The 18,008-nt window shown below is 44.4% G+C and overlaps 1 long non-coding RNA gene across 1 annotated transcript; it reads left to right on the plus strand.

The window, feature by feature from the left end:
* The first annotated feature begins 15,849 nt into the window (after positions 1-15,849).
* LOC132512685 (uncharacterized) lies at positions 15,850-17,777 on the plus strand. Its single transcript, XR_009538270.1, has 3 exons — positions 15,850-16,406; positions 16,755-16,919; positions 17,044-17,777. It is a non-coding gene; the product is annotated as an uncharacterized LOC132512685 (long non-coding RNA).
* Positions 17,778-18,008: the final 231 nt, after the last annotated feature.

The following is an 18,008-nucleotide window of genomic DNA, read 5'->3' on the forward strand; positions in this document are numbered from 1 at the left end:
GTGCAGAGTCTTAACCACTGGAGCACCAGGGAAGTCCCTGGACTGAATCTTTTTCATTCTTGTCCAGGTGGAAAAGAGCATCTTTGGAGGTCACTTCCATAGAAAAGTAAGAAAGTTTCTATCCTTGCAATCCCCAGCAAATGTCATCTCGTCTTGCATTTCTTTGGCCTGGAGTGGAGTATTTGCCCATCTTGGACCAATCACTGTGGCCAGCAGCATGGCAGGATGTGATGATTGGCTTAAACCAAATAGGGCTTGCCCTTTGTGGTGGTTGATTTGCTGTGTCAACTTGATGGGCAATGATATTGGTCAATATCATTGGTCTGATATTGGTCAAACATTTTTTCTGAGTGGTCAGTGAGGGTGTTTCTGAATAAGATGAACATCTGAATCTGTAGACTGAGTAAAGCAGATTGCCCTCCCCAGTGTGGGTGAGCCTCTTCTAATCCGTTGGAGGCCTGAATAGAGCAAAGGGCTGAGGGGGAAGGAAGAATTTGCTCTCTACCTGTTTTTGAGCAATGACATCAGTTTCCTCCTGTCCTTGGACTTGAACTCAATTCATGGGCTCTCCTGGGTCTCCAGCTTGCAGATGGCAGATTGTAGGGCTTCTCAGCCCCACATGAGCCAATTCTTTATAATTAATCTCCATATATATGGGTTCTGTTTCTCTGGAAAAGCCTGACTAATACACCCCTGGAGCCAGGAGTGGGATCAGATTTTTCCCAAAGGACATTGACTGCATGAGTGAGGCATGGATAAATGATGAAAATTGGGATTCTGTTATTGTATGGAAGGAAGGAAGAAAAAAAATTGGTGAAAGAAAAAGAACAAGCATCTGTGACACTTACATCTCTCCTGTCTTTAGTGGCAGAGCCCTAGTACTTACTTCTCTATGCCCTATGCTGCCTCTTATTATTTATTGCCTGTCCTGGGTAACTCACTGTGCTAGGTACTGTGGAAAAATAAGGCCCCCAAATGTCCAAGAAACTAGAGTTTAATATGATACAGAAGGCATCCACAAATAGCTACAGTGGAAGGTATTGTAATAATACATGTTATTAACGAAAAATAAGTAGAGTTCTCCCTGTAGAAAAACTTTGCCCTATAGACACATGGTACTCCCCTCCTTAGTAGGGTTGCACACCACTTTCTGTACTGTGTGCTGAGAATCCTTACCCCATGGACAGTGGATTTCACAGAAACAGCACATTGCACAATCTTTCCTAAAAATTAACATGTAAGATGAACAAATATGGAGAAAATGCAAATCTCTCATGTCCAGGACTCTTACCACGTCCTTTAGTGGAACTGGAGGCTTAATTGAGTGGTATATTATGCAAACTTGAGCTTTAAAATGTGCCCTTGAGCCTCCAGATATATTCCTGAAATATTTTTCCCTACATGAGAGAATATCTAGTGAGAGCCTTTCTTCCTTCCCTAATTCTAAAATAGTTGTTTTTTCCCCCACATTTCCCTACTCAACACTAGAAAGAGGGCACAATTCTTCTGACTTTAATGGGTTATGTGTTTAAAAATGCCTAGCCTAGTGCTTTGTGCATAACAGGTCCTTGATCAATGCTGGCTGAACCTGAGTCTACACCTACAAATGATTATCATGTCTGTCTTCTCCTTAAGATATTCTGCTGACTCATGCAGCTCAATATCAAAAAAATAAACAACCCAACCAAAAGATGGGCAAAAACCCTAAAGAGACATTTCTCCAAAGAAGACATACAGATGGCCAAGAGGCACATGAAAAGATGATCAACATCGCTAATTATTAGAAAAAATGCAAATCAAAACTACAATGAGATATCACCTCACACTGGTCAGAATGGCCATCACCAAAAAGTCGGCAAACAATAAATGCTGGAGAGGGTGTGGAGAAAAGGGAACCCTCCTATACTGTTGGTGGGAGTGTAAATTGATACAGCCACTATGGAGAACAGTGTGGAGGTTCCTTAAAAAACTAAAAATAGAACTACTATATGATCCTACAATCCCACTCCTGGGCATATATCCAGAGAAAACCATGGTGCAAAAGGATACATGCACTCCAGTGTTCATTGTCGCACTGTTTACAATAGCCAAGACATGGAAGCAACTTAAATGTTCATTGACAGATGAATGGATAAAGAAAATGTGTCGCATATATACAATGGAATATTACTCAGCCATGAAAAAGAATGAAATAATGCCATTTGTGGCAACATGGATGGACCTAGAGATTATCATACTAAATGAAGTAAGCCAGGCACAGAAAGACAAATATCATATGATATTGCTTATATGCGGAATCTTAAAAAATGATACAAATGAACTTATTTACAGAACAGAAACAGACTCACAGACTTAGAGAAGGAACTTATGGTTACCAAGGAGGAAGGGTGGGGAGGAGGGATAGATTGGGAGTTTGAGATTGACATGTACACACTGCTATATTTAAAATAAAATGCCTTTCCATGAAAAAAAAAAAAGATATTCTGCTTAAGCAACACCTGACTTCCAAGTCTTCCAGGCTAAAGGTTTCATTCCCCTGTGCTGTTTACATGGAAGTTACCCATCTCCTCATTGGGCTCATTCTCTTGGGTACCTAATATTATCATCCTCATCAAGGGTTGCAAGCTCAAATGGCTACAGGGGCTGAGCAGGTAAACAAAATAGTGAAGCAATTACGGTCGGCTTTCCATAAGTAGTCTGATACCAATCTTGACATCGCATTCTTTATTTTTTTATATCCCCCTCAAACAGAGACATTGAACACAATAACGAGAAATCATTAGTTAACAGGAAATTTTATGGAGAGAAGGGCAGAGCATTTGAGTGCCAAGAGAAGAGATAATCAACCTCTCCATCTTTCCCCAGAAGATCTTCCCTGCCAGCTACCTTCCCTCTCTGCCTCCTCTTTCCCACATAACCTCTATATGGAGGTAGCAGAATCTGAAATAAAACAAGGACAGAACTTGACTCAGTCAGGTGCAGATGCCCATGTCTCTCGAGGCAGATTCCCCCCATGAGGAATAAAGTGTGGTGAATACTCTCTATATCTGCCGTGATGGAAGTGGGACCACAGGGGAAAGGTCACCCATCAGATGTTTCCTCTTTCCAAGTGTGGAGCTCAGATATGGACTGAGCCTTTTCGGTACAGGACGGAAGAAGTATTTAAGAGACTCCAGACTGGAAATTCTGCTCACTTCCAAGTCCTTTTAGAATTGTTTGCCTTGGGACAGTTATAAACCTCTAGTCCTCCCAAAATCGTTAAACATTTGACTGACACAGGGCAGATACCCTTGTCTCACAGCAGAGGATGCTGTGTTGACTTCCCCTGAGAAAGATGACACTAGCTGGAGACCTGAGGAGCAAGCGTTCACTCTATGTGGCTAGACCTTGTTCTTCGTGGTGAGTTAGGTTACGCAGAGCTACCCTTTGGCTAAGAGCATCTAAAAATGATGAGGAAAAAAATTTTTCAAATTCTTCATAAAAGCATCAAATTACTGATCAAATAAAAATGAAAAATCTGGCCAAAAGCTAAGAGAAAGCAAAAATCCAGAGGTAAACAGAGAACTCTGAACTACTTTTGTCCTCACAGTGTTTGCCAGATTGGTCAGAGGAACTGAGCAATGGTTTTCACATGCTCTCAGTGTGAGAGGGACAGAAACTCAAGTCCAAGACTGCCTAAAGGCAAAGGTTTAATGGAAGCCTCCACAGGAAGTGGCACTTTCAAAGGTGAAGCCACCTCCCTGCTTCCACCTCCATGGGGTTGGAGGAGATTTAACTTGGACAGAAGGAGCAAAAGAGAAAAACAAATGCATAGAAGTTATAATTATAGGTAGTTACTACCATGAATTCAAAAGACTGAAGAGAAATCTCAAACCCTGAATGAAGTTTAAAGTGGTGCAAGACAGAAGGGTACCTATGTGCCCGAAAGAAGCAAAGGCAAATTCAAATTCTGCTGAAGAAGGGTACCTTCATCTTAGGCCACAGAGCATCTCCACAAATCATTTAATAAGGCCACTGAGCAGCATATAATTTAAAATATCCAAGCACACAAGGAAACCAACAGAAACAACAGAGGACCATAAAAAGACACATGTAGATTTTCAATTATTAAATTAGTGGTTATAGGGACTTCCCTGGTGGTGCAGTGGTTAAGAATCCACCTGCCAATGCAGGGGACGCGGGTTCGAGCCTCGGTCTGGGAAGATCCCACATGCCACGGAGCAACTAAGCCCGTGCGCCACAACTACTGAACCTGTGCTCTAGAGTCCATGAGCCACAACTAATGAAGCCCGCACGCCTAGAACATGTGCTCTGCAGCAAGAGAAGCCACCACAATGAAGAAGCCCGTGCACCACAACGAAGAGTAGCCCCCACTTACCACAACTAGAGAAAAGCCCACGTGCAGCAATGAAGGCCCAATGCAGCCAAAAATAATAAATAAGTGGTTATAAATGATAAAACATCCATGCTTAGTGTTTAAAGTATATATTTAGTAATATCTGCAGAGATCGGTAAGCTATAAAAAGTGTCACTGGATTTTTAAAATAAAGTTTAAGTTTTAACCAAAATTAAAAATTCAGGGGATAGATCAAGACACAATTGAAGAAACAGTTCGTGAAAGAGCAATGAATTGTTCTGAATGAAACACAGAACCAAAAAGGTGGAAAATATGAAATAGGGGTTAAGAGGTGCAAGTAATGTTAAAGAGGAATTCCAGAAGGAGGGAGAAAAGAATTGGGCAGAGGCAATATTTGAAGACATAAGGCCCAAACCTCTTCAGAACTGCTCCAGATATTTATCCAGAAACTTAGGAAACCCATTGAATCCCAAGCAAGATAACATTCTTAGATACACTTAGATACATCATAGCAAAATTGCAGAAAACTAAAAATAAAGAAACTCTTAGGACTTTCCTGGTGGCACAGTGATTAAGAATCTGCCTGCCAATGTAGGGGACATGGGTTCGATCCCTGGTCCAGGAAGATCCCACATGCCGCGGAGCAACTAAGTCCGTGCACCACAACTACTGAGCCTGTGCTCTGGAGCCCATGAGCCACAACTACCGAGCCTGCATGCCACAACTACTGAAATCCGCATGCCCTAGGGCCCATGCGTCGCAACTACTGAGCCCGTGTGCTGCAACTACTGAAGCTCGCGCCCCTAAAGCCCGTGCTCCACTACAAGAGAAGCCACCGCAATGAGAAGACCGCGCACCGCAACGAAGAGTAGCCCCTGCTCACCGCAACTAGAGAAAGCCCGTGTGCAGCTACAAAGACCCAACACAGCCAAAAATAAATAAAATTTTAAAAAAAAAGAAACTCTTTAAAACAGTCAGGAAAAAAAGAGAGAAAAGACTGCCTTTAAGGAAGCAGCAGCTACACTGGCAGTAAATTTTCAACAGCAAACAATGGAAGCTAGATAAATAGCGCTATATCTTCAGCGTATTGAAAAAATAATTTGCCAACCTACAATTGTATATCCAGTGGAAAAAAAAATCTTTCAAGAATAAGGACAAAATAAATAAATAGTCCCGAGAAATGAAGATTGTTCACTCATCACTAACAAAAGCTCCTAAAGGAAATGCTAAAAGATATACTTGAGACAGAAAAAAAAGTGATCTTATATGGAATGTACAACAACAAGAGTGAAAAGCGAAGAAAATGGTAAATACAAATGAACATTGACAATATAAAACTGTAATTAATAATTTTTTGTTGTGTTTTAAAAGTTGAATTAAAATGTATGAAAAAATCAGTTTATAAGTAAGTGAGGGGGAATGGAATTTAAGGTCCTTATATTGCCTGGAAGTAGAGTAAAGATACTGATTAACTTAGATTTTGTAGGTTCAGTATGCAAGTTGGAATTTCTAGGGTAACCACCAGAAGAATAGCAATCAAGTATATAACTTCCAAATGAGTGTGTGTGTGAGAGAGAGGATAATTTAAAATTCTCAGTTAAACTAAAAGAAGGGACGCAACAGGATAAGCTTCCAAGATTGCACCACTGCCATCTAGTTTTGAGATATAGTGGAGGCCTGGAAAGAGGAGGCTGCCCAACTCAAGTGATTCTGCCGTGGGTCACATCTGTACTGTCTGGCTGTCCACAATGGGTAGAGACACCTGACTCCAGCTGTGCTAATAAGATCCTCTCACAGGAACTTGAAAACGTGACCAGGATGATAAGTAGGGCTGAAACACATGATAGCAGCAGCTCAGAAAAAATACCTATGAGCTTTGACCCCTGAGGGCCCTGGAGGAGCCCTGGTCCCTGTCCCCCTGTCCTTTCCAAGGCCTAGCTGGTCAGCTCTTCCTTTGAGTCGGTGAGCTCTCCCATGTGCTTCCAATACAGTCTCCCATTAATCCCTTCCCCCACATCCTCCTTTTTTGTCTTGCTTAATCGGCCTTGATTTGCTTAAAACAAAAGAAACTTAACTGATGCCAAGAACCATCGCGGCTTATGCCAGAAGTATCTTTGCTCTCTTACATAAAAATCCAAATGTTTGGCATGGATGGTGGAGTTGTCTTCTTAGAAACAACTTAATCTGAACTGCAGCTGGGTTCTTTAACTTATATTAAACATGTAAGATGAACATTCCCAAGATGTAACCCAGATGGGTGGGCCTCCCATGGGGGCCTATGCCTCTTACTTTACACTCACTTTGAGGCCATACTCACCACTTTGTCATATCCTGCAAAACACATCCAATACAACAACATACTAATGAGAAAACTGATGCTTTATTGAAGATTCTTTGAAGCCTGTGAAAGAGAGATCACATCCCACACATATCACTGGGCAGAAACTGAATCCATTACGCCAGTGGACATCTTTTCTCTTCCCACCAAAGAGCCCAGCTCTGCCGGGTGCCTCTTCCCTCTTCTTTCTTTTCTCCTCCTAAACCTTAGAATTTCTCTTCGTTATCCTAAGAAAGTCAGTCTTTGCCCTCAGCTGGTATACTCCACTCAGCAAAACAGAAACCCTGGTATTTAGCAGACCACATATCCCTTGGGACTGGGGGGTCTTGGTTTCTTTTACCACCTTATCAAACATGTTATTCCTCAATAAACTTAGTCCGTCTATAGCACTCCTAGCATCTTTTTATTTTCCTCTTTTAAAATTTTTATTTATTAAAAATTTTTTATTGGAGTATAGTTGATTTACAATGTTGTGTTAGTTTCTGCTGTGCAGCAAAGTGAGTCAGTTATACATACACATATATCCACTCTTTTTTCGATTCTATTCCCATATAGGTCATTACAGAGTATTGAAGAGAGTTCCCTGTGCTAGTCAGTAGGTTCTTATTAGTTATCCTATATACAGTAGTGTGTATATGTCAATCCCAATCTCCCGGTTTATCCCTCCCCCCTTCACCCCTAGTAACCACAAGTTTGTTTTCTACAGCTGTGCTCCTGCACTTTGCACAGTGTCTGGCACAACAGGCTCTTCAGAGAGTCACTGGATGAATGTATACATCTTTGTAAATCTCATAGAGGCCAGAAAGGTGCATCCCAGGGACTATGTGCTTGACAATTGGTCCTTGAATGATGACTGCATCACCACTATTTAGGAGATTGGAAGAAGACTAAAGGTTGTGACACCTGCCTAAGCACTACAATGGATTCAAAGTTAGAGGCAATCAAATTAACAATGGGCATACTAACAGAATAGAATATTAACTCAATTTGTCTATTGATTAAACTGTGATGCTTTAGGGTTCCAGCTAAGGATGTGAGCCATATAGAATAAAATTTGGAATTGAGAAGAGCAGTTGAAATTTCCATTTCAAAGATAATGGAAAAGTAAATAAACCATGGAAAAGGCTTCTTTTCAATGGATATATATCTTTTTAAAAAAACTATGGGGGGCTTCCCTGGTGGCGCAGCGGTTGAGAGTCCGCCTGCCGATGCAGGGGACACGGGTTCGCGCCCCGGTCCGGAAAGATCCCACATGCCGCGGAGCGGGTAGGCCCATGAGCCATGGCTGCTGAGCCTGCGCGTCCGAAGCTTGTGCTCCGCAACGGGAGAGGCCCCAACAGTGAGAGGCCCGCGTACCACAAAAACAAACAAACAAACAAAAAACTATGGGACTTCCCTGGTGGTCCAGCGGTTAAGACTCCATGCTCCCAATGCAGAGGGCTGGGGTTTGATCCCTGGTCAGGGAGCTAGATCCCGCATGCTGCAGCTAAAGATCCCTTATGCCACATTGAAGATCCAACACTCAGCAAGGAAGATCCCGGGTGCCACAACTAAGACCCAGCGCAGCCAAATAAATAAATATGTTTAAAAAATAAATTTAAAAAACCATTATTGGCCTAAAAGTAAAATTCAGACTGTGTCTATACAAGGCCAAAGCATCTAACCTAAGTAGAATTACCAGATAAAATACAGGACACATGGTTAAATTTGAATTTCAGATAAACTACAAATAATCTTTTAGTATAAGTTTGTCCTAAGTATCACATGGGAAATACTTATACTAAAAAAAGAAAAATCATTGTTTATTTCAAATTTAAATGGGCATCATATATATATATTTTTTCTTTTTTCTTTTTTTTTTCTGCTAAGTCTGACAACTCCAAATCTATGGAAAAAATATTCAGTCCACGGTCTAGACATTTGACCTGTCATCTGGATAAATGAATCTCCTTTTCATATAGATGCTAAATATGTTCTGCTACCATGTAAAGTGTTAAAAGTTCACTTTCTCCCATCCTTACATCTCGTTGCTCCTTTCCTCTCTTAACCATAAGTGTTGGTTGAAACAAAAGATTTTTCTTGCCATTCCCCCAACTTTCAAGGACTCAAGGAACAGAGGTTCTGGGTAATTCAGTTATTATTGACTTTCAGTGGAGGTGACATTGATAAAAGGGGTCAAAATGACTACTCTGGATTTTAAAGATCTCAAAGTGTGAAAAAGCTCAAAGTGAGAAAACCAACTCATCCTTGACTTACTTTCTAATCTGAGTCTCACAGCCCTGGCCATAGGGACCATGCCAGAAAAGCCAATCTAAGGAAATATGTTCATAATTTTTCATAATGAATAATGATCAATATGGGCAAAAGAAACAAAGACGCCTTTCACATAGCAAATCCACAAGTGCTGGGATTCAAGGTACAGGATGTTGATGAAAGTGGAAGAGAGGAAATTGGTCAAAATACAAGGAATTTGTACAACTGAAAACTATAATGGGGCTTGATGTCGTTTTTTCACTGGGGGCCAGATATATACACATGGAAATTTCATCAACCGATTTTAGTTGGAGGTAATGTTTATCTAGATTAGAGAAAAGTTTGATTTTAAGGGTCCTTTAAGAAACAATCAATTTTCTGCCCTTCAAGTATATATTCTCATCGGAATGAGGTTGACCACGTGGAATTATTAAAAGTCCTACTTTGGGCTTCCCTGGTGGCGCAGTGGTTGAGAGTCCGCCTGTCGATGCAGGGGACACGGGTTCGTGCCCCGGTTTGCCAGGATCCCGCATGCCGCAGAGCGGCTGGGTCCGTGAGCCATGGCTGCTGAGCCTGCGCGTCCGGAGCCTGTGCTCTGCAACAAGAGAGGCCACAGCAGTGAGAGGCCCGCGTCCCGCAAAAAAAAAAAAAAAAAAAAGGGTCCTACTTTGATGAACTGGTAAGAAAAAGGTACTTGGTTAAAATGACAAAGAACCACCCTAAGTGGTGATTGACTTCTTATGGCACTACTACATAATTCTTTTTGATTAACAAAAATATTAATAACACAGGTTTGTTATAAATTTATTGGATACAAGAGTGTTATACTACTCAGCCATAAAAAAGAATGAAATAATGCCATATGCAGTAACATGGTTGGACTTAGAGATTATCATAAATCAGACAGAGAAAGACAAATATCATATGATACCACTTATATGTGGAATGTAAAATATGATACAAATGGACTTATTTATAAAACAGAAACAGACTCACAGACATAGAAAATAAACTTATGGTTACCAAAGGGGAAAGCGGAGGGATAAATTAGCAGTTTAGGATTGACATATACACACTACTATATATAAAACAGATAAACAACAAGGTCTTACTGTACAGCACAGGGAACTATATTCAAAATCTTGTAATAAGGGCTTCCCTGGTGGCGCAGTTGTTGAGAGTCCGCCTGCCGATGCAGGGGACACGGGTTCGTGCCCCGGTCCGGGAAGATCCCACATGCCGCAGAGCGGCTGGGTCCGTGAGCCATGGCCGCTGAGCCTGCGCGTCCGGAGCCTGTGCTCCGCAACGGGAGAGGCCACAACAGTGAGAGGCCCGCATACAGACAAAAAAATAAATAAATAAATAAAATCTTGTAATAACCTATAATGAAAATGAAGATGAAAAAGAATATATATGTAACTATATGTATAACCGAATCACTTTGCCGTACACCAGAATCTAACACAACATTGTAAATCAACTATACTTCAATTAAAAAAAAAAAAGAGTGCTATAATTCTTGGGGTACCTGCCTGGCTCATGAAGATTCCTCTTTTCTAAAAATGGCTCCAGAACTCAGGGGTGAGCTCCTAATAGAGTCATCCAATTCCCCGGCCAAGCTGATTGGTCCAGGGCAGACCCCTGACCTAGGCTGGACCAATCAGAGTACTTCTCTAAGACTTTTTTCAAACTGCAACTTGAAATCCAGCCCTCTTTGGAGGTGGAAGCCTGGTACGTGAGTATTGGGAGCTAAGTGCCATGCAGAAGGATCTTGACTGCAGCAGGAGAATTAATGCAGAGAGAAGCAAATTTATAGAGCTAGCGTCCTGCTGAGTTCTAGTCCCTGGTTCCAGCTGTCCCCGAGGCCCAGCTGTTCTCCTGTACCTTCCACTGCTGTTTGACCTGCGCTGTTTGTTTATCTAATACATTCTCTCTTTTTTTTTTTGCCTGTTAGCTATGTTCCTGTCATTTGTAATAAAAGCATCCCTAATAGTCCAGCATTGTGTGTCATGAGCTGTGCTGCTCCTAGGGGGCATGCAGAGGTGTGTAGACTAGGATCTGTACCCTTCAAAGAACTTACAGTTTTGTGTGTCAACTACAATACAGGGTGGAAAGGTATAAATGTTGCAAGAGGCCTCAAAAGCTGTAAGAAAGCAAAGGTGGGAGAAACCACTTCTACTGGGAGGGCTTAGGGACAACTTCGTGTCTGAGATGGCTTTTGAACTTGCCTCGAAGGTAAGATTAAGATTTGCTCATGTGGCCATGAAGGAGAGAAGGCCCTCAAGACAGAGAAAAGAACAGGAGCAAAGATTTAGCAGCAGCCAATGTGGGGTACGTGTGGGAAACAGCCATGCCTAGCACGTCAAAGCATTTAGCGGCAGTGGGGAAACATGAAGATTTTTAAGCAAGACAGGAATGTGGTCTTTGGAATAATAAATCCAACAGTGGGTTGGAATGGAAGAGATGATGGACTCATGCAGCTAGGAGGTTATTTCAGTGTGCCAAGTGGAAAATAATAAATGTTCTTTTAAAAAAATTTTTTTAATTTATTTATTTAGTTGCTCCAGGTCTTTAGTTGCAGGACGTGGGAACTTCGGTGCAGCATGCGGGATCTAGTTCCCTGACCAGGGATCGAACCCGGACCCCCTGTATTGGGAGCCCGGAGTCTTATCCACTGGACCACCAGGGAAGTCCCTAATAAATGTTCTAATGAGGAGAAGGCCAATAGGGAGTGGGGGACAATGAGGAAACGCCTCACTTCAGGTAATCACAATATTTTCAGTCCAGAAGGGCATCTGAAGAGCAAGGGACAGGTATAGGCCGGTGGCTCATGGAGTGAAGTAAAGGTATGAGGAGTGAATAAGGGTTGCAAAGGGTCACTGACATCTTCCTCCAGGCTAAGTAATAAGAAGTAGAAGAAAAACCAGGAACCAGCCTCCTTGGTGGTGGCCTCACAGCAGAGGAAAGAAAGTGGAAGGTGCAGGTTCCCCATAGCAGGGACCTCACGAGGTTTGTGAAAGAGAAACGCAAAAGAATCAAAGAACAGGAATGCGGAGGGAGAACCCTGTAGAAATGGTGGAGGCTGGGAAAGGCTCACCCGGGGGATCCCGTAGCTCAGAAGTGGGAAGTCTCCAGCCTGCGTGGGGATGCAAGGAAAGCCAGCAGGACACTCAGAAGACAGTGAGAGGGGCTGAGTAGGACGGAGGGAATGTAAGATCCTGCCGAGCTGAAAGGAGAATGTCAGGGCTCCAGGATGTGGGCCGGAGCGGAGCGATCCTGTATGATTGTCTGCTTGTGTCTTGAAGACATAAAAGCGGTGGAGATAAAGGTCTCTAGCCCCGAGGAGGAGGCTGAAGATCTGTAAGAAAAGGGTATCTATGGATGTTTCCAGAATGGGGAGGAACAAGAGACAACTCCCTACAGAGTGGGAGGCAGGAAGAAGGGCTGGGAAAGGTGAGGAAACGGATCGGCGTGGACTTCCTTAGAGGCTGCTGAGAGTTCGTGATGCACAAGATAGTCAGGAAAAGGAACTGGGGATTGAGGAATCAGGAGACGCATGTCAGTTTGGAATGGGGAGGGTGGGGAAGGGAGGTATGTGTGTGGAATGCTGTGCAAAGAGAGGAGGAAAGTATCCTCCTGCAGATAAAGTCAGATTTTGATGAAAGTGAGGGGATGAAACGAGCATTCGAAGCAAAGATTAAGGATATCGGATGGTTTATTTCCAAGAGATGACTGGTTGCCCCAGGGGCCCAGAGGAGAGCTCAGACTGAGCAGCAGAGAACAAGAATGCAGGAAAAAAGATGAGCACGGCTGATAATTTTTTATAGGAAGTTTAATGAAGTGAGAGGTAGTTCAAGACTCACGTTAATGATAAAGAAGCAGACGTAGGAAGGAGTGGGGGAGGGGAGCTGGATGAAGAGGGTCAAAAGGTACAAACTTCTAGTTACAAGGTAAATAAGTTAAGTACTAGGGATGTGACGCGCAACATGATAAATATAGCTAGCCCTGCCGAACGCTATGTATGAAAGCTAAGGGAGTAAACCCTAAGAGTGCTCATCACAAGGAAAACAAAATTTCTATTTCTTTAACTTCATATCTATATGAGATGATGCATGTTCACTAAATTTACTATGATAATCGCTTCATGATGTAAGTCAAATCGTTATGCTGTACACCTTGAACTTATACAGTGCTGTGTGTCAATTACATCTCAATAAAACTAGAAGTGAAAAATGAAATCAATTTTTTTAAACTCATAAAAATCATTTTTTTAAAAAAAGAAGCAGATGTAGGAAGATAGGTTCTCCCAAAAATTCTTTTAAAAAGATTGTTTTCATGAGTATGGACACATTCCACCCCCGCCATGCTTGAGCCCTTTATTGGCTTGGAAAATCACGTGTGTGTACATACGCATGTATGTGCATGCATGTGCATACGTGTACATGTGTGTGCATGCAAGATAACAAGAGCTCACCAGAACTTTGCTATGTTTGGAGATAAGGGACCTGTGTCCCCCCCCTTTTGATCACTGCAGTAGACAGATGAGCATAAAAGATTCCAGAGCAAATAGATGTTTCCCTGACTCTCTTCTTCAGTCTTGTAGCAAAAAAAAAAAAAAAAAAAAAGGAATGCCAGGGCTGAAAGTGGAAGCAAAGGTTATCTAGGGCCACCTTCTGAGATAAGCCCATTTTCCCTTAATGGCTTGTCTTTCCCAAAGCCTCATGATCTGAAGATTATCACCCCTTTTGTCTTCTCCCCGCAGCATGGATGTAAACTAACCCTGCTCCACTCATTTTGAAACCCCCATGGCAATGCTCTGGGGAGGCTCCAGCTCCCGTGTCCCAGATGCAGGGAACGTGCTGGGTGAGGGTAGAGTCCTACATACAGGGAATTAGGTGTGGGCTCCAGAGCTATGCCCAGGGTCCACAAAGCACTCTTCCGATCCCTCCTAGCATCTGCCACCTGTGTCACTAATGGGGTGGCAACACAGTGCAATGCTTAGGCTTCCCAGCTTCATCCCTCGTTGACTATGACCTTTGGCAAGGTTTGACTTCTCAGAACCTTGCTCTCCTCACCTGGTCCGCAGTCATCATGGTCGTCTACCTCATTTGTGATGCCTAATGGACATGGAATACCTACTTAGCACAGTGCCTAGGAGGAGTGAGCAGGTTGTTGTTATTATTATTATGGATGCAATAAACTTTCAGGGGGAAGCAGGAGGCATGGCGAGCATGGTGTAGCCCGTCCTTGAGAAGTACAAGGACAGGCATGTAGACCAGGAGCAAAGTGCCTAAAGACGGAAGAGCCCAAGTCCACGGAGAGGACGAGGAGTCCTACAAACCCAGGGGGGCAGAGGACAAAGTGTTCAGGTGTGCCCTGGGTGGTTCTGTGTTTCTATAACAAGGTCCCCCGGGGCCTCAATACTCAGAGGGTTGTGTGGACTGGAGCACTGGTGTCCCCTGGAAGCTGGTTAGCAATACTGACTCTCAGGCCCCACCCCCGGCCGCAGGATGCAGCATCTGCGTTTTTAACAAGATGTTTGGGTGATTCGTGCGCACTTTGGAGTTCAGAACTGAGGGACTCTACTGGCTCCATTTATTAAGCACAGCACAACCTTCCCACGAAGGTGGGTGAACTCACAGCCTCACACTGCTTCTGGGCTGGGGTGACTGAGAGAAGATGCAGGTCGAAGAAGAAACTAGAAGAAACTGCCCCCTACTCAAATACCTCTCAGTGGCCCCTCTCCAGGAAGATCATTAATATGGAAAAAGAGTGGGACAGACCCTTTGGAACACTCAGTAGTGCCTGGTGAGCTGAGGCATTGAAATACGTTACAAATTAATGTAGTGGCAAGATTAAAAGCACCACAGCCTAGGTCAGCCTCCAGAGGCTGTGTTTGCAAAGTGCTTAAAGCCTTATTCCTGTGTGTGTGTGTGTGTGTGTGTGTGTGTGTGTGTGTGTGTGTGTGTGTTGTAAACAGTCCTCTCCACTAAACGCACGGGTGAGGAGAAAGGTGTGCTTTCTTTCATAAACAGAAACACTGTGCCTGTGTACAAGGAACTAGCAATACTATTGGATTAAGACATCTTCTGAGGGTACAGAAACCTCTCTCTCCAAAGTTTTTCTTTGCTGTGAGGTATAACCGGTCTCCGAATCCAGCTTTCTCTTTCTCACTGCCCTGTTCACAAGAGTTATTCCTTCTGTTGTTATTTTTTAACAGAGAACCTAAGTTTCCAGTTGACAGAGTCCGGGAATCAGCCCCTTCACTGAACATTGCACAAGTGACACAGACCGCTGGCTGTCCCCATAAACAAACAGGGCAAGGGAACACCAGAGTGTCCCAGCAGCAGCGCTACCCCAGCCCAGTTCCTCCCCAGTGCCCCTGCAAGGCACGAGGCCCTTCCTAAGGGTCCTCCTCCAGGGAGCGGTCCTGGTGGGACCTGGTGGGACCTGGTGGGTCCCCTGAGCCCAGGGCCAGCCCTGTGTGCTGTCAGCAGAGGCCCCATCCATCAGCATTCCTCTGGGATCTGTCCTGTTTTAGTCAGGAATGTCCCTCAGATAAAGAACCCAGCGGAATGCAGGCCCTCAATCAAAGTGACCCAAGGACAGCAGGCCTTTATCATGCACTGGGCAAGGGCAGGCAGCCACTCAGTGTGAAACCCCGAAACAAGGATGACACTGACTCAGGGAACTGAATCGCAGGAAAAGAGGGTGCCACTGGTGCTTCCTCCAGCACACCTTTGACCTGGAGCTGCAAACACCCACTTTTTTCCCGGCCCAGCTCCTCCCCTGAGCCTGACCCCCGGGGACTGCAGATTACTTAACAGTTATATTTAGCAAGCCCATGGAAGGGACTAGCCTTCCAGCCAAAGAGTCCGCTTCCTTCAGAGACCAGGATTCTTTTGTCTTCTCCCTTCCCCTCCCCTCCGATTCCTTCCGGCAGCTGACTCTTAACCCCTTCGTGGCTTGAGGGTTCGCCTGCAGGCCTCACCCTTAGGCAGAACAGACTATGAGAGGTGCCCCCCAAGTGCCCTGGGGCCCAAACTCCTGTCTCGCAGCCTGAAACTCTGCTCCACTAACCTCTCTTGGGGCCTGAATATTTTTTATCATCTGGTGTTTCCTCATAAAATTATGCAAGTACCCTTGGGAAGGGAAATGACTTAAGCTTTTCTTGTATCGGCTCACAGACTCTGAGGAATGGGCACAGGTCAAGGCTTTGGAGGAGAGAAGGTGGACTGGAGACCAAGAAAGCCGACTTCTGGTGAAAAGAAGAAGATTGAAGATTCCCCCAAATTCCCTAGCATGGAGCGAAGGAGTGAAAAAAAAAAAGCATAAATCCACAAGGACCAACTCGATGGAGGAGAACTCATTGGCGAGAGTACGTGACTTTGCCTCAGCTTTGAATAAAATGAAAGGTCATCAGAACGGAAACCCCAAATGTGGATTTAACCAAAATTTGTGAGTGGGCTGAGGGGGGCTGCTGGGTGTGTGGAAGGCAGGGCAGAGGAAGAGCCCCAGCTCTTGCTGTTTCGCTTGAAAGGCGATAGGCAATATCTAAAGCCGAAAGCTCAATAGCGGGCTAGGCTTAGATTTTAAAAATACGGAGTAAATACCAGAAAAAACAACTGAAAAGTAGAGGCATCCGAAGTGCAGAGGACGACAGCAGGGATTCTTGCTTTTCCTTCCGATTCCCTCAGTATTTAGTTTTTCAACAATTGAACGTGCTTTTACAATACACATAAAATTCAACGTTTTTCAAAATGAGAGAAATAAGAAGGAATAAAAGAGAAATGCCTCCGATTTCAGGTTTCTCCCCGGGGCTGGCTCAGCGGGGCTGTTCTGACGCCGGAGCCATTCAGAGGCTGACTTGGTTGAATTCTCTCCACCGCACCCTTGGGAGGGGATCAGGGAGCCCTGCCAGTGTTTTCCTGAAGAAATGTGACAGACAAGACAGAATTCTGCTTTCTTCCGGTTTGGTCTGAAAGGGGGCGAACCAGGGGTGAATTTATAGGCTGCAGATCGGGGGGGCAGGGGGAGGGGGGAGGGGGAAAAGGCCAATTCCGAAGGAAGGAGTTGTATCTCCTTTGCTTCCCAGGGGTTTCCGTTTTCCGTGTTCGCGGACTCACACACACACCAGATGGACCTGGCCTTGCCGTCTACACGTGAGCCGACACCTGGAGCGGGCGCCCGGCCGGCATTGGTGCGGGTACCAGCTCCGTCCGCAGCCCAGCGAGGACCCAACATGCCGCTTTCCTTGGCGGCTGCGGATCCCCGGCCCGGGTGGATGAACCAGCCTTTGACCTGCAAAGCCAGCTCCCCGGTTTGACCTGCGCAGTCCCCTTTAACATGCTTAAAAGCGCCATAAAACCCAGGACCTGGCTGCTAGGATCCCCAAACGATAACTCGGAGGCCCCCATCCCTCAGGGTCATCGTACCCACCTGGCTGGCAAGATGCTTAGCAGAGAAACAAGTTGAAACACTCTGTATGGGCAGACCTTGCAAAATGTGCTCAATGAGAATAAAATACATAAGATGGTATGAACCACTTGGGAAAGCCCCTGACACACAGTCAGCATTCATATAAAACATCAGTTATTACTCTGATCATAACTGCTATCACCTACTTTGCCCAGGAAATGTGCTAGAAACTGAGATAAATTTACACTGTAGTCTCTTACCACAAAAAGCCTTTCATTTCCTAATTAAAAAATAGTTTAGGGGCTTCCCTGGTGGCGCAGTGGTTGAGAGTCCGCCTGCCGATGCAGGGGACACAGGTTCCTGCCCCGGTCCGGGAAGATCCCACATGCCGCGGAGCGGCTGGGCCCGTGAGCCGTGCCCGCTGAGCCTGCGCGTCCGGAGCCTGTGCTCCACAACGGGAGAGGCAGCAGCAGTGAGAGGCCCGCGTACCGCAAAAAAAAAAAAAAAAAAAAAAAAGTTTAATAAATCCATTGTTTGATGATAAACAAATCCCTGGATTCCGGGGGTTTCAGCTTTGTAATGTTGTATGTAAAGCAAAACAGCCAATCCTGCCCAAGCAAACTGTAACCTCCCACCCTCTCT

The sequence above is a fragment of the Lagenorhynchus albirostris genome, chromosome 21 (genome assembly GCF_949774975.1).
Source record: "Lagenorhynchus albirostris chromosome 21, mLagAlb1.1, whole genome shotgun sequence".
Taxonomy (NCBI): Eukaryota; Metazoa; Chordata; class Mammalia; order Artiodactyla; family Delphinidae; genus Lagenorhynchus; species Lagenorhynchus albirostris.